General features: G+C 39.8%; 1 protein-coding gene across 1 annotated transcript in view; it reads left to right on the top strand.

The window, feature by feature from the left end:
- lrfn1 (leucine rich repeat and fibronectin type III domain containing 1) overlaps positions 1-13,944 on the top strand; it is a 93,296-nt gene that overhangs the window by 66,432 nt on the left and 12,920 nt on the right. Inside the window, exon 3 of the mRNA XM_026377093.1 lies at positions 5,511-5,618. The gene's annotated coding sequence lies outside the window, so the exon portion shown is untranslated. The remainder of the gene's footprint in view (positions 1-5,510; positions 5,619-13,944) is intronic.

Below are 13,944 nucleotides of genomic sequence, written 5' to 3'. Positions count from 1 at the left end.
ACCCAGAGTATAAGAAACTATATACTAAAACAAAGAAACATACAAACAAACAAACACTCAAGTATTTTTTTCTCCACAAGCTTCACAGCATATCACAGCAGCTACTGAGCATGCTCAGATGCAGATCCATGTCCATGGCAATTAAGCCAACTCCATCTGCTGATGAAGATGATGTCATGGGCTGAAAAAGATAGTAAAGTAAATGCATCTTAAAGTCATTATAATGAATACATTAATACATGAAATAATGAAAATGTTTACAAGATCAAGATGTTATGTTTAAGTACTGTTTATTGTCTATTTTGTCTCCTAACAGGACAAAAAAGGCCACAGTATGTGCACTTCATAGCCTTGATGAAGCTTTTTCTTTGCCATTAAAAAATGGAAGCATGCTCAAAGGCAAAATAACTTTATTATTTATATGAGCTCACTGCAGCCGTAGATTAAATGATTCATCACTTGCCAGTTGCTTTGGATTAATACCATATTAGGATGTTTGATGTTTTGTAAGCTACTGACCTACTGTGAGCTTTTACAAGATTTTAGCTGCTCATGTCTCTAAAACATGTCCACTTCTTCCCTGAAGTATTCCAATGTAAGTGGAGCCAAATATAATCTCAATTGACAGAGCAGCATGTGTAAAACAAAACGACAACAATTCAACACAATTATGAGATCTCTTCACCGTATGTGGTCTAAATTGCTCAGTTTTATATCTCATGAGGCTGTAGTTTTTATCTCTTTCTCTTCCTTCTGTTACACTCGGGGCTGAAGGGATCCATCAGTTAAATGATTAGTCAGCTGACACAAAATTAATCTGCAGCTAATTTGATTGTCGACTAATTGTTTAAGTAATTTTTCAAGCAGAAATGCCAAACAGTTCATCAATTTGGTGTGACAGAGGCTCAGTTGGTAGAGCATTGTTCCACATGTTAAAGTGTCCTTGGACAAAACACCATAGTAGCATCATCATCTACTGTATGTGCAACTGTCCAACAACAATAACATAAAGTTTATTATTGTTATTCCGGCTTGTCATAAGTAAGTCATCACTGTGTTTCCTTGTATGGTAACACCTTACTCTAACATCCCATAGTTGACATTAGTAAACAGTATTTAACATAATTTGCACATAAATATTTTAACACACTATAATATATCTTGCTATACTGAGGTTAAATGTAAAGAATTGACAATAAAATATGCATATTTCAAACATAAAGTGATTATTTCCAGCCTAAATATTTCGCCACTGTCCATGACAACTGGGCAAACTAGTGACTGGTGAAGGGCACAAGATCCAACTGAAAGCTTGCAAGAGGACCTTGAGTTAAGAAAGCTGTCAAAATTTCAAGGTTCAAGGTTCACAATGAACCTTGAAGTTAAACTTGAATTCTAATAATTAGAATAAGTGCTTGTGTATCATCACTTATTACCACCTCTGTCTGCTAAATGTACAGTTGCTAAACTGCAAATGCAATTATGTCTGCGTAGCAAACACAGTCATAGAATGACTATGTTGTGATGCAGTTTAATAACACAATGCCAATCAACTTGTTTGCGACTTTTCATTATATCAGTTGTCAGTATATCCTGGTTACATTAATAGGAATCATAATCTGGTTGCAGTTGCATTCCTAATTTGTATTGTTGTATAATTTTTAGGGGACAGGGTTTGTTAACGAAGTAATACGGAGACACCTTGAATCATCATTTAGTATTTGTTTCTGTATTGGGAGCTGATGATCTCATATTAACAAAAGTAAAATCCACTAACTTAACCTGTGCTCTTGTGATTTGATAGAAGTCTCACTGATAGGCATGCATGCATTCAGCTCATGCATTACAGAGGACCTCAACCAGCCTCGTCTGCTGGATCCTAACCATGATACAACCAGCCTTAATTATCACTGAGTATGGGTGCTTAGTGATTCCAACCTGATCTTTTAGTTCCAGGCACTCTCTTGGTAACCTTGCCCTCAAGCAGTGTTCATGGAGGATTCATGAGTATTGATTGGCTGTGGAAAAACACACAAACACACACCATTCATCTTTTCTTGACCCCTAATGCCAAAGGTTTGTAGAAGCTAATAAAAAGCTAATTATTCAATCAGACTGCTCCTACAAGCAATTTTCCTTGAAACTGTTTTGTCTCAATTCCAAGTAAAGAGCCGAGCTCGATTCTCGTCAGACCAGTGGGATGGGAGCGTTCATTAGAGTCTGGTAGTGTTTTAGATTAGCACAAATGGCTCCGGCAAAAAAAGCAAACAGCTGCTCGTCCTTTACATTCACATGACTTCTGTGGTTTCGTCCCCAATTGGCACTAAGAATTCAGCACATTGGTGAAAGAAGTGAATATATTTAAGTACTTAAACCCATTTGATCTACACTTGGTGACATATCTTCAATATGGTTACCATTTTAGTGCATTGCTGCTCATGTACTCCTATTAGTTAGATGTAATTAAGGTTTGACTGTGGCAACACAGCTGCTGGAATGTCTGTGAACATGTACAGTATTATGATTGATACCTTACCATGTATTGTATGTCAACCAGTGTGCAAATGAAGTCATTAATCAAATGCTGACATGAGAAGTAAATTACCTTAAAGCCAGGGGAAAAGGCAAATAGCCTGATGACATCTAGTTTTGTGGGTCTGCTGAGGATGAGTTTGACCTCACCGTTATGACAGCCATCAGGCTACTCTACACCTCTGAACAGAAGAGCTGTTTTCCTGAGTGAGTGGCTCTGTCAGTCCACTGCTGAGTCATAATGACATTGAGAACGTCCTTTAATAAGAGCGTTACAGCTGCGGCCGCTTTATTGCTTGTCTTCATCTCAGGCACCGTGATTGCTGCAGTTAGTGAAAGGAGGTACTTGTAGAAAAAAATTTAATTCCAACCAAAAACCTTTACTCCAGTCAGGCAATTTAAAAATAATAAAAGTATGTAATAAATACAGAAAAACCTCCTCACATGCCAGTGGTGGAATTAATGTCCTGTATTGGGTTTTATCCTGGTAAATGGTGTGGGTCTACGCTTACCTGCCGGTACACTCAGAAATAGCCATCACTTCTGTTGATGGGGAACGGAGCACAAAGAAAGCTCAGGGAGCTCAAAGCTCTGTAAGTGACTGAAGCTCCATGACTTGTTATTGTCTCCCTAAATGGTCAGCAAGATCCAATATAATGAGATGCCTGGAGGTTTTTTAGCAGAGGTTTCTTTTGATGCTTTTTCAGAGCTGATATCTAAGAAGGAGAAGAAAAAAAAAAGCTCCTTCTTCTTTTGAGCGCATAGAGAAATATTTCAGACATAGCCTTTAAATATGTAATTTGTAATCCTGTATGCCCAGACAAAAAGTCTAAACTGACAATTCTATTATATTACAATCTTTAAATAAATCAGTTTAGCTTTGATCCAGTTTGCTGATACTTGCTGTAGGCAGAGTTTTCCAAGGAAATCATAATTTAGTCGTGAGCTCACTTCAGATATCTCACTTTTACATTCTAATAAAATAATATTTATTCACGCAGCAACCTAATGGTTATATACACACAGATAATGCTTTCACTGCAGCTACATTTACCATCAAAGTTCCAATAACAAACATGATGTTAGTGTTTTGATTTTCAAGTTTAGAGATGTTTTCATCTTAAAGAGATTGAAGAGGATGTTTTTTCATCATTCCTCTCACCTGGCTGGCTTTTTTTTATGCCACACATTTCAAGTCGTCTCTATGCGAATAGATAGTTTATAACTACAGCAAGCAAAAAAAAAAAAAAAGCAAGCAAGTCTCAGCCCATTTGTTGTATTTTAAGTAACAAAGCCGGCAGTACAGGAGGATGACTGTCTCCCTAACAGCTGTCTTTGTATTGCCCAGACACGAAGGAATCATCGTGATGTATAATGACTTGACCGAGTGTGTCCGTTGGCCAAAGCAGCCAAGCACTGAGGATTTTTTTTTCTTTTTTTTTTCTGTCTTTTCACTTCATATAAGGGCCTGGAGAGAAAAAAGAAAGTGAAAGCGAGAGGTAAAATCTTGTGGCTGTGAGAAGAAAATGGAGCAGGGAAGTGGAGTGTTTGATACGGCGAAGGAGAGCCATGTTGGAGATTAAGTGAGACTGGCTTGTCCTGGGCTGACACCGAACTTATCACACTGGGGCAGGTGATGATTTGATGCCTGGAACTGAAGATAAAACTAAAAAAATCAGTTGTTAGGCCACTCTGGATGGGTGAAGGACTTCTTGTTCGAAACAAATTTACAACTTTATGCACCTCCCAGTGGTTGCTCAGCGTCACACTGTGTGTCACACCACTCACTGTCACTCTGACTGTCGGAATGGGTTAATATGCATGCCATGATAGACTGTGAAACGATAGACATGTGAAATTTATGACACCTACACTCTTACTTTGGTTTTGCCCTTTAAATCTTAAACTCATGACATGACGGCCTGAGATGAATTGAAGAGGTTTGCTGTGACGTATCAAAAAGCAAAAGCTTGCGTCATAAATACTTCATTGGCTGAATGAATAGCTGTAGGTGACAGGCCTAAGGTCCCTCTCTGAATACAAATTGATGTACAGTAGAGCTGGAAGACGAAGAACCTGAGTGGAAAATTCTGTTTTTAAATGCATCAAGGTTCTCTGCAGACAAACGCGAGCGATATGGTAATCTCTCTTGGATTGCGTGCGGCTGTACTGCAGGGAGAGCTGAGACATGTCATGCTGCTTGTTTTTGAATTTTAGGGACAAGTGAGAAACCAAAGCCCTGTGACCTTGACAGTCACCTCTCTCCAGCGTGAGGAAGAAAACAGGCATGAAAGAAACGTTTCTTTTGCTGTAAAAATAGCCTCAAAAAATAGCGAGTTACAAAACCCCATCGTCATTCCTCTTCATCAGATGTGTGCATAAAATGGCAACAACCTTGTGTTAAATCATGCAGTAATTATTTGGACTCATTAATCAACTCACTTATTTCCTCAGTCACAAAATCCCATCACGAGCTGAAGAATCACCAGTTCTTTATATTGCACAGATAAATTCCAAAGCTGTGTCAAAATATGATTAATTTTTCATTATGCTCCCCTTTACACTTTGTTCTCTTTCTTCAGCTACAATGATGCAGTGAAATATTAATGACAGGACACACATTCATAGTCATGGTATCTCCAACTCTGTTTTTTTTCGGTGCCTCTCCCGCTGCTCATGCTTCTTTCCTGTTGTTTCATAATCAGATCAGCGTTCATATTGCACCCAAAGCTGCCAAGTGGAAAAAGAAGCAAGCTCAGTCAATGATATTACGAATGTATGACTGTTTCTCTCGTGTGTTGAGGAATGTTGTCTGCTGCACTACAATATTGTCTAGATGATAAATTTCCTAAATGTGTTAAAACAACCACGCTTCTCGTGTTTTTGTTTTGTTTTTTTTAGTATAGTCCGCTCTCTCACCTCAGCTGTAACGTGTGCTGATTCTAACAAAAAGGCTACACATGTCTCCTGTCCTCTAGACGGTGCTTTCCTATGATGCCAGTGGGAGTCGCTTGCCTCAGCTCAGACTCTCAGATGATTGGGATGCTGATGTGAAACCTGCAATGGAGACCAGGGCTTGATATCTGGTGAGTTTGTCGTATTTTCCAAGTCACTGCACATTCACTGTGAGCAGTTGCAGCTCCGCCTTTAGCCGGGGCAGCTCTGTCGCTGCCAGAACTGTTGTGTTAGCAGTGGTGCATTAGCAGATTGAAGACGCAGTAGTATGTAGATCACAAGTGGAAATTTATTAGTGAAAACCAGAGTGAAACTACAGGGGCAGAGCAGAAATAATGTTTGTTTTTTGTTTGTTTGTTTTTTTTGTCGTATTTGCTAAATTGTGGCCATATGCCACCTAAGCCACATAATGTAAATATAAAACACTAGAGATAAACAAGAGAAGTAAAGAAAAACCTATGGCTAGTATGTACCGACATATATATGTTATGAGAAAAAGGCTATAGATACTGTATATAAACAGCACTCAGTGTGTGCAGGGTTACAAATAGTGCAGTAGTGTGTGGGAGTGCAAAGACTGCTGCATAGATATCATATGGCTAATGTGGTAACTGTATATGCATACAATAGATGGTTTATGGTCAGTGTAAAGAATCTCCTTAGATTGAACAGTAATGGATAATATGCATGCTATTTGTGTTTACAAAGAAACACTTGAATGGCTGGATTGTTAATGCACTGACCCTTGTTAAAATCACGTGGGGGGCGGGAGGGGGGGTTGCCTCGGGACGCATTAGCATTTACACTGTGAAACATATGATGTTAAATGCTTCCCGACCACCTTGACCACCTTGCAGGTGGTTTGATCTCTCCAAGACGGATGACGGTCTCCTGTGTAGCAGCATGGAAGAGATACTCATGGGATCGTCGGGTAGGACAAAGTGATTGGGCTGCTGTGTAATTCCCTCTAACTAACCTGACATGAGCCACAAAAACTCTTCAAATCACAGTACATAAACACAGTTTCGTGTTTCCGTGGTACATTATATAGCATGAAACTATTAATTATAACCTTGTACACGGGAGGATAGAGTTAATGATCTGCGCGGCGTCTTCAGAGAGCAGTCAGCTGAGAATAATTGTGTGCGTCTGAAGTGCAGTAGGTACCTGAATCCCCTTAACATCTGTCTGGTGTACTTGGAGTTGGTTTGCATCTTCAAAATGTCATCGCTCTACATCTAAGCACTATGTGATCCAGCGCGCTGCCAGTAACTGCACTTTGCTGAGGGTGTAGTTTGAGCAAAAGGTCTGTGTAATTCCCCTGTGGGAGTTCACTAAGGAGGCAAGTGGGAGGTGAGGTTATTTTGCCTACCTTCGACCTTCTGTGGTCAGAACCCATGCGGTTTCTATGGTCGGGGGGAATCCCACAGTGCTGAGAACAAAAAAATGTGAAGGCTCCCACTTGTCCTCAGTTGGTTCAAATGGAATGACAGGGCAATGCTAATTAGTGAATGTAACTGCTGTTCCCTTCAGTGCTCTCCCTCCCTCTCGTCGTAAACCTAACAAGCAGCGTCGACAACAGTCTTGCGCCCTGCTAAACTCTGCTCAAAATAATGGCAACTGTTAAATTAATCCATTTTAAAAGAATTGAATTCACCCTTTCCAATTAAATAAAAGCAATTTGCGCTGGCAAAGTCCAGCAGTTTTGGCCCATATGTATTCTTTCATCATCCTCGCCCAGCTGTTCTTTCAAGTGTAGCTTAATCCTCGTTGTCAAGTTTGAGGGAGATAAGAGGCGTAACAACAGGATTTCCTACCAGTTCATCTCTGCTTGCACAAAATTATGGTCCTACAACAGAGAAAATGATGCTCTCTAAGTAGGTAGTGAATGCATGTTTTTAATCGGGGATCGAGGGGAGAGCGAGGAGGAGGTCAAGTTATTACCCTCACATATTCAAAATTCCAGTGGCAGCGCTGTGCACGCACGCCTCCTCTGGGCTCTTTGTGTTTTGTGGTCTGCTTCCCTTGTCAAAGTAATCCGAGTCTTGCATTCAGTGTTTCCCGGAATACCAAGTATTGAAGGCAGCGACAGCCAGCGTCGAGTAGCAGCTCTGGGTATTCTTGAAGTTTCCAGCACGTGTTGAGACATCGTCTCTGCACCTGATTTCTTGTTACTGCGGCTCTAATCATCCACAGAAATTAAGCTGTGCACTCCGTGTCACCCGCATCCCGCACTAACAGGGGGTTTGCGAATGTGAAATGGTGGAGCTGAAGCTATTTCAAATAATACTGGAGGAAAATCTGGTAAAATCAAGCGCACCTGGATGCGTGCGAGCCCAAGTCAGATACAATAAATGCGTAGCTCCAGGGGAGTTGCGCTCAGCGTCTTGGTGCTTTCTCTCTGTTTCTGTCTCTCGGTTAAATATCTTTTTGTTATTGCAGATGTACTCGGGGTTGGCAAACACATTGAAGACTGAGTCACTTAAACAGCCTCATCTCGACACACAGCTGACTCACAGTCTATTGATTTCTTCATACATCATATTCTTTTGTACTGTGTCTTGTTATGTATGTGTACAGGGGGGAGGGTGCTATTTGAACTCATCCGAGGCACATATGTTTGTCTCTCTTTGAGCTTCCTGGTTGGCAGCGTCACATGGCGTTTTAAATGGCACACAGAGGTGCAAACCTATTGCGTTAGCCTCCCCATTAGTTACAGTGAGGAACATAACTGAGTTAAAGGATCCATTTACGTTAATGGCCAAGAATAGCAGAATCAGTGTTTGTGAGCCTAAGCAAGCGTCTCTCCCAGAGCAGCAGAACAGAGAACCTCTGATCCTTGTTGTCATGCAAGTGTAAAGCCTGGAGCTCATTCATTCAAAATAAAAGGTGCATTACAGTTTGATGTAACTTTTACTGCAGTGCTTGAATCAAATACCGAAGCTTTTAACTTATAAAGGGATCCACAACCACTGAATTTTTTCCTTACTTGTAGTTTTCTTTATAAGTGTATAAAAAAAATCAGCAGGGCTTTACAAATTACAGAGCAGAACAAACTCTTCTTACTTGTTTAGCAGAAATAGAAGTTGAGTAATACAGTCAGGACTGTGCTCAGACATTAGGAAAACTATTTCAGTTCTGAAATTGCCCTCCCTGAGGCAACGGGAACATATAACATATTTAAGCTAGGCTGAATTCATAATGCTTTGTAGTGTATATTGTATGAATATTGTATGGGGGATGTGTTTTCAGACATACTGTATCAGGACAGTTTTGGAAGTAGTGGTGTCCTCACTGGAGTTGCATAAATGAATAATATATGTTGCTTTTTTAAGAGAATCAAAGCTTTTCTCTTAACATAGTAAAATTAAAGTTTGCAAAATTACGTGATATGATCTTTTTATGCAAATAGAAGCAGTTGTTTATGTCTAAATATAAATAAATCGTAGCTAAGGGAAAGGCCTTTACCACCTGGTGTGAAGAAACATACATAAACACACCCACTGCGCTCTCCCCGCTTCTCTTTCATCACAAATGTGAGCGTTTGAAAATCCTTCCTCAAGCCTTAGCACTGTGCTCTGCACCAGGATCTGTGTCCATCTATGCCGCCGTCTAAACAAGGCCACGATAGGAGCCCCCTTTCTTTCATATCATTTACCCAATACAGCGTATGGGAGTAGGCTGCAAGATAGTGGCAGACGAGGAGCTGGTTATGAGCCACAGTTCCTCCATTGTCTAGCATGCTGGAGAAAGAGTGGGAGCCCCTAAAGAGGCCTGGCAGAGTCTCTGCTTCCATCTGCCTGCATGCCTCGCCATGGAGCCCAGTTTGCACCACTTGAGATTATACTCACGTCCAAGCTGTTACTGTAATTTGCATTGGCTCATAGGCAGAGGAGAGTGAGGAGGAGGAGGAGCTGCACATGAGGCAGGGATGTTGTAAGTGGTCCTGGCAGCACAATGAGCTTGCCTGGGTGTAGTATTATGGACAAGTGGCATGGGCAAAGCTATATTAAAGTACAATAATGGCGCTGAGTAGGTTTCTCTGCTGTCCAAGATTAAGGTCTGTGTTATTGTATGGAATAAATTATAGAAAAGCAGTTCAGTGTTGAATTCTTTATTTAGCTGCATTTAGCTCGGGTCATTCCCACACCTGTCTCCAGCTACATATGAAAACTGTCAGTCAGAATACATGAAACTGTGCCCTGGTATAACCCTGGTATAACATTTACTCTGTCAGAACACATGTTATTTGTTCCACTAAGTAGCAGGTGAGATGTTCATTTTCCTGCCTTGCAATTCGAGTAAAGATCACGCATCTGGACGAAATGGCATGCAAACAATGAGAAAATGAGGAAAGTCTACACAAGAAAGGATGAGGGCTGAGGATCAAACTGAAAGACAAAGACACAGGAGCTGCTGTGTCATCCTCTCAGATTGTACATCAAACACGAGAAGCAATCAGAAAATCTTCCATGAGAATTAATTCAACTCCAAGACAGCGGTTTTATTTATGTACAAGCCATTTTATGAAAACAGAGTCTACAATTAATACGGCACCAGGAGCCATTTGGGAGATGTTGAATACGTAGAAAGTGCTTGATGCAGGTTTTAGAATTAAATTCACGTTGTACCCCAATAAAAGGGAACAAAACCAAAAAAGCTCTTTTGCTTCAATCCCACTGAATGTTCTCTGATGTCCTCATTTTTTAGGCTTAATTTGTTCCTAACTTGATAGCGTTTGAACTGCAATTTGGTTCAGTGGTTAATTTATCAAATTTACTAATTAACTAGAGACACCAAATGAAGAGCAGTGTCTGATAATGCCACCTTCCTCAAATAGGTTTGAACTAATTATTTATGGTGCAGCCATGAGCACAGTGACCCATAATGAACCTCCTATAGCTGAGTCACATGTACAGTATTTGGTGTTGAGATTTGCTGTTACTTCAGCCAGTAGGTCTTTACCTTTTTTGTTTTACTGTAGTAGTGGAAATATGTACATTCCTAATGCTAGAGCACAATTTGAAACTACGGCAGTATCCAGAGCATTGTAAAGACATGCACAGCTCAGCTTTGATCAAATGTCTTTCTTAAGTTTCTAAATCAACAGCCACTTTAATAAGTGAATGCTTATTTAAAGACACTTTAAATAAGATTAAATGTTTTACATGGATTCAGCTATATTAACAGCACATATGTACAGCTAGGGGGAAAATATAGGTAAAAATAATCTTACGTGACTGAGCTAAATCTGCCTTTTGGTCTCAAATAGCATGTCTTACAGGTTAGTGATTAGGGACTCACAAAGCATGGCATGAGCTTGCTACAGTCACTCTAAACATTACCTTCACATAATTACTTATTATCCTGATATGTCATGGTTTAAATGCATTGATCTGATTTTCCCGCCAAAAAACTGGAACTGGAGGTAGAAATGGTAAATAAAGATGTAATTCACTCAGAGCATCATGCATATTAGACGCTTTAAACGCAACCTCTATTTGAACCTACCACATACACCAACACTCGCAGACTGGGGTTATAATTTAATTTCTTAATGTCTTTTAACCCAATTGAAAATGTAAAACATTTAATTTCACCATGCATGTTACATGGGACCATTGGCTTAATTCATTTCCATTATCTTCACTTTTGAGGAGGCTTTAAAGAAAGGTTGAGTAAATGCACCAGATACAGAGTCCTGTCAGTAGGTTGATGATGTTCCTAAAAAGGTGCCTAGGGATGAGTTGCTGCAGCAGCAAACAAACATCAATTTAAACAATGTTGGTTTAAGTTCTTTCAGAAACTAACTCTTCAGATGTTTTATGAATGAAAAACAAATTGACATTTTTATTACACCTCAAAAGCACTAACATTGATTTTGGAAACTGAATTTTACATCGTCTGTAGCACTGTTATAAAGACTCCACAGATATTAAGAATATCACAGATTAAATTGTTACACTGGTAACGTTCAAGAATATATTAGACAGCAAGTGCCAGCAAGATATCATCTTCTTGGAAGTTGATATGTTGAAAGTAAGAAAAATGGATATCGTGATGGTTAGATAACTGGGTGAGAGCATCTCCAAAACAGCAGGTCTTGTGGGATGTTCCAGGTACACGGTGGTCATTATCTCTAAAAAGTGGTTCAAGGAAGGACAACTGGTGAACAGGGTCATTGGCATGCATGGCTCACTGGTACAGGTGGAGAGTGAAGGGGAGTCCGTCTGGTCTGGAGGAGCTACTGTTGTACAAATAGCTGAAAAATATAATGCTGCTATGGTTGATTGATGGTTGGTTTCAGTGGTGTGGCTTATTGGCGTATACTGTAAGCATATTAGCTTAAATACTGCAGGTGCTGTCGAGCCCACATTTTGCATACTTCTTAATGAAAATGTCTTTAATTAAATAATCTCAAACCAGCTGACACACAGCAAACCTAGCCGATGACCTCTGCTGAGGGGCCCACCACACATATTTGTCCAGGGGCCCCATATTGGGTAAATGCATGCATGCAATTAAGGATTACATTTAAAAATACATTAGAAAAGAGAGGGTGGCACTACGTCTTCATGGCACAGACAATTAAGTAAAACAAGATCAGGATATTACAAATTCCAGTGAACAAATGAACATATGCAAATGCAAATCCAGTTCTAAGTAAGTGTAAGTGGTGCAGAGAAGTCAGTTCTTTCATGTGGAGTCACAGTAAATAAATAAATGCACTGGTACATGATGATAAAATGATGTTGTTAGAAACAAACGTTCACTTTATTAACCAAATTCTCTTGGTGCAATGCCAAATGTAGATAAATCCACACCTCTTGTCTATTTACTGCCCCACTGCCACTGTGGAAGGTGCACTAAAGGATTAGTGAAGCTCAGACACCCTGTAGTGTGTACATGAGTTTAATACCTTCAATATACGTTTGACAAAAGTTATGCCTAAACCTGCTTTGCACAGGCTTTCCTATGAAGTGTGTCAAATTGAAGCTTTTGGTTCATTATTTGTGTGCATTCAGCGAATCACATGCATTTATAGCAACTCTGAGGTTGTAACGCACTCTTATAAGCATTATGGCCTTGAGTGAATTTAATACACTGTCTCCTGTATCAATTAGAGCTGTGTGAAATTGTCATTCTTGCATCTAATTTTTTATAGTAGTTTTATTCGTGTGGATCCTGATGGTAATAAATCTCAATTGTTTTTGTTAATTAAATGATTATGTAGTCACAAAGGGGAAAGTAAACATTTGATATTCACTCTGCATTTGGGGATGTCTGCATTTGGCAGAGTCTTGAATGGAAGCAAGACAGTGCACTAGTTTAACAAGACTTTAAACACTATAGGCAGGTAGTCAGTGATGGACATCCAGGGCTGCAGTTTTGCTTGTTTTCCAGCTATCTCTGTCCTACCAAGTGCTGATTACCTGGATTAGGTGTGTTTAGCCAATCATAGCCTGGGATGGTTGGAAAACAAGCAGGGTGGTGGCTCACTAGGACCAGGGTTGCCTACCCCTGCACTAGTTTAAATTTACTCTAAAGGCCAATTCTTATTTTCCATTTGTCCTACTCACAGTATGGACACACACACATTGTTCTATTCATATTAAACCCCACATTTGCACCGCAAAACAAGATGGCAAATTCTGGACAGTAGCAACAGTGAGCATGCATTACAGCACATGTACAGGCACTAGGCTGGCATGTGAACATCCATAGAGAGTACTTCATACTTCGTACAGTATGCTGCCTTACAGTCTTCAGGTCACAGAGCTAAGCCACCGATGGCCACAACATAAATTCCTGGTGACCTTTTCAAAACTCACTCCAATTTTGAAGGTATTTTCACAGTGATTCAAAGATTTTTATAAAGATCCAGATAAAGAAATAATTCCCCTCAGTACACTGCAAGAATTAAAATAGCTTTTGACATTGCATAGCTTGGTCTTGCAAGGTGAGTGCAGCGCTGCCAGCGGTCACATTGTAAAGCACTTGTTGCTTTCACCAGAGTCATTTAGACTCATTCTCTGCACACCATGAACAGGCCATTTGTACCAAATTTTATGGCATCAACCCAGTAGTTATTCTGACAACCCAAAAATGTCCAGTTCATTGTGGTGCTAGTGGAAAGATCAGAGGATCACTAAAGCCATTTCAGTTCCTTTTGTAGAGATTTTAACCATCTGGTAGCAGAGGATGGAAATTTAGCGGTTTACTGAGTGACTGTTATTTATAGAGCACAGTTTTTCTGTGTATTTTCACCACTTTCTAAATGTTTGTATTCTTCTGTTATTCCATAGTTGATTTAAAAGAATTAGTTGATCTGTTATTCTGTTGATCGACATAAGGTCTGCATTGCTCGTTTCAGAGATGGCCCAAAATAGAACAATCTGATCAGTAATCCCGTTTCAATACATGAAAGCTAATATCAGTAAAAGATAATTATATATC

This window comes from Anabas testudineus, chromosome 13 (assembly GCF_900324465.2).
Source record: "Anabas testudineus chromosome 13, fAnaTes1.2, whole genome shotgun sequence".
NCBI lineage: Eukaryota > Metazoa > Chordata > Actinopteri > Anabantiformes > Anabantidae > Anabas > Anabas testudineus.
The sequence above is the reverse complement of the archived record's forward strand: the minus strand, read 5'-3'. Positions and strand labels throughout refer to the sequence as shown.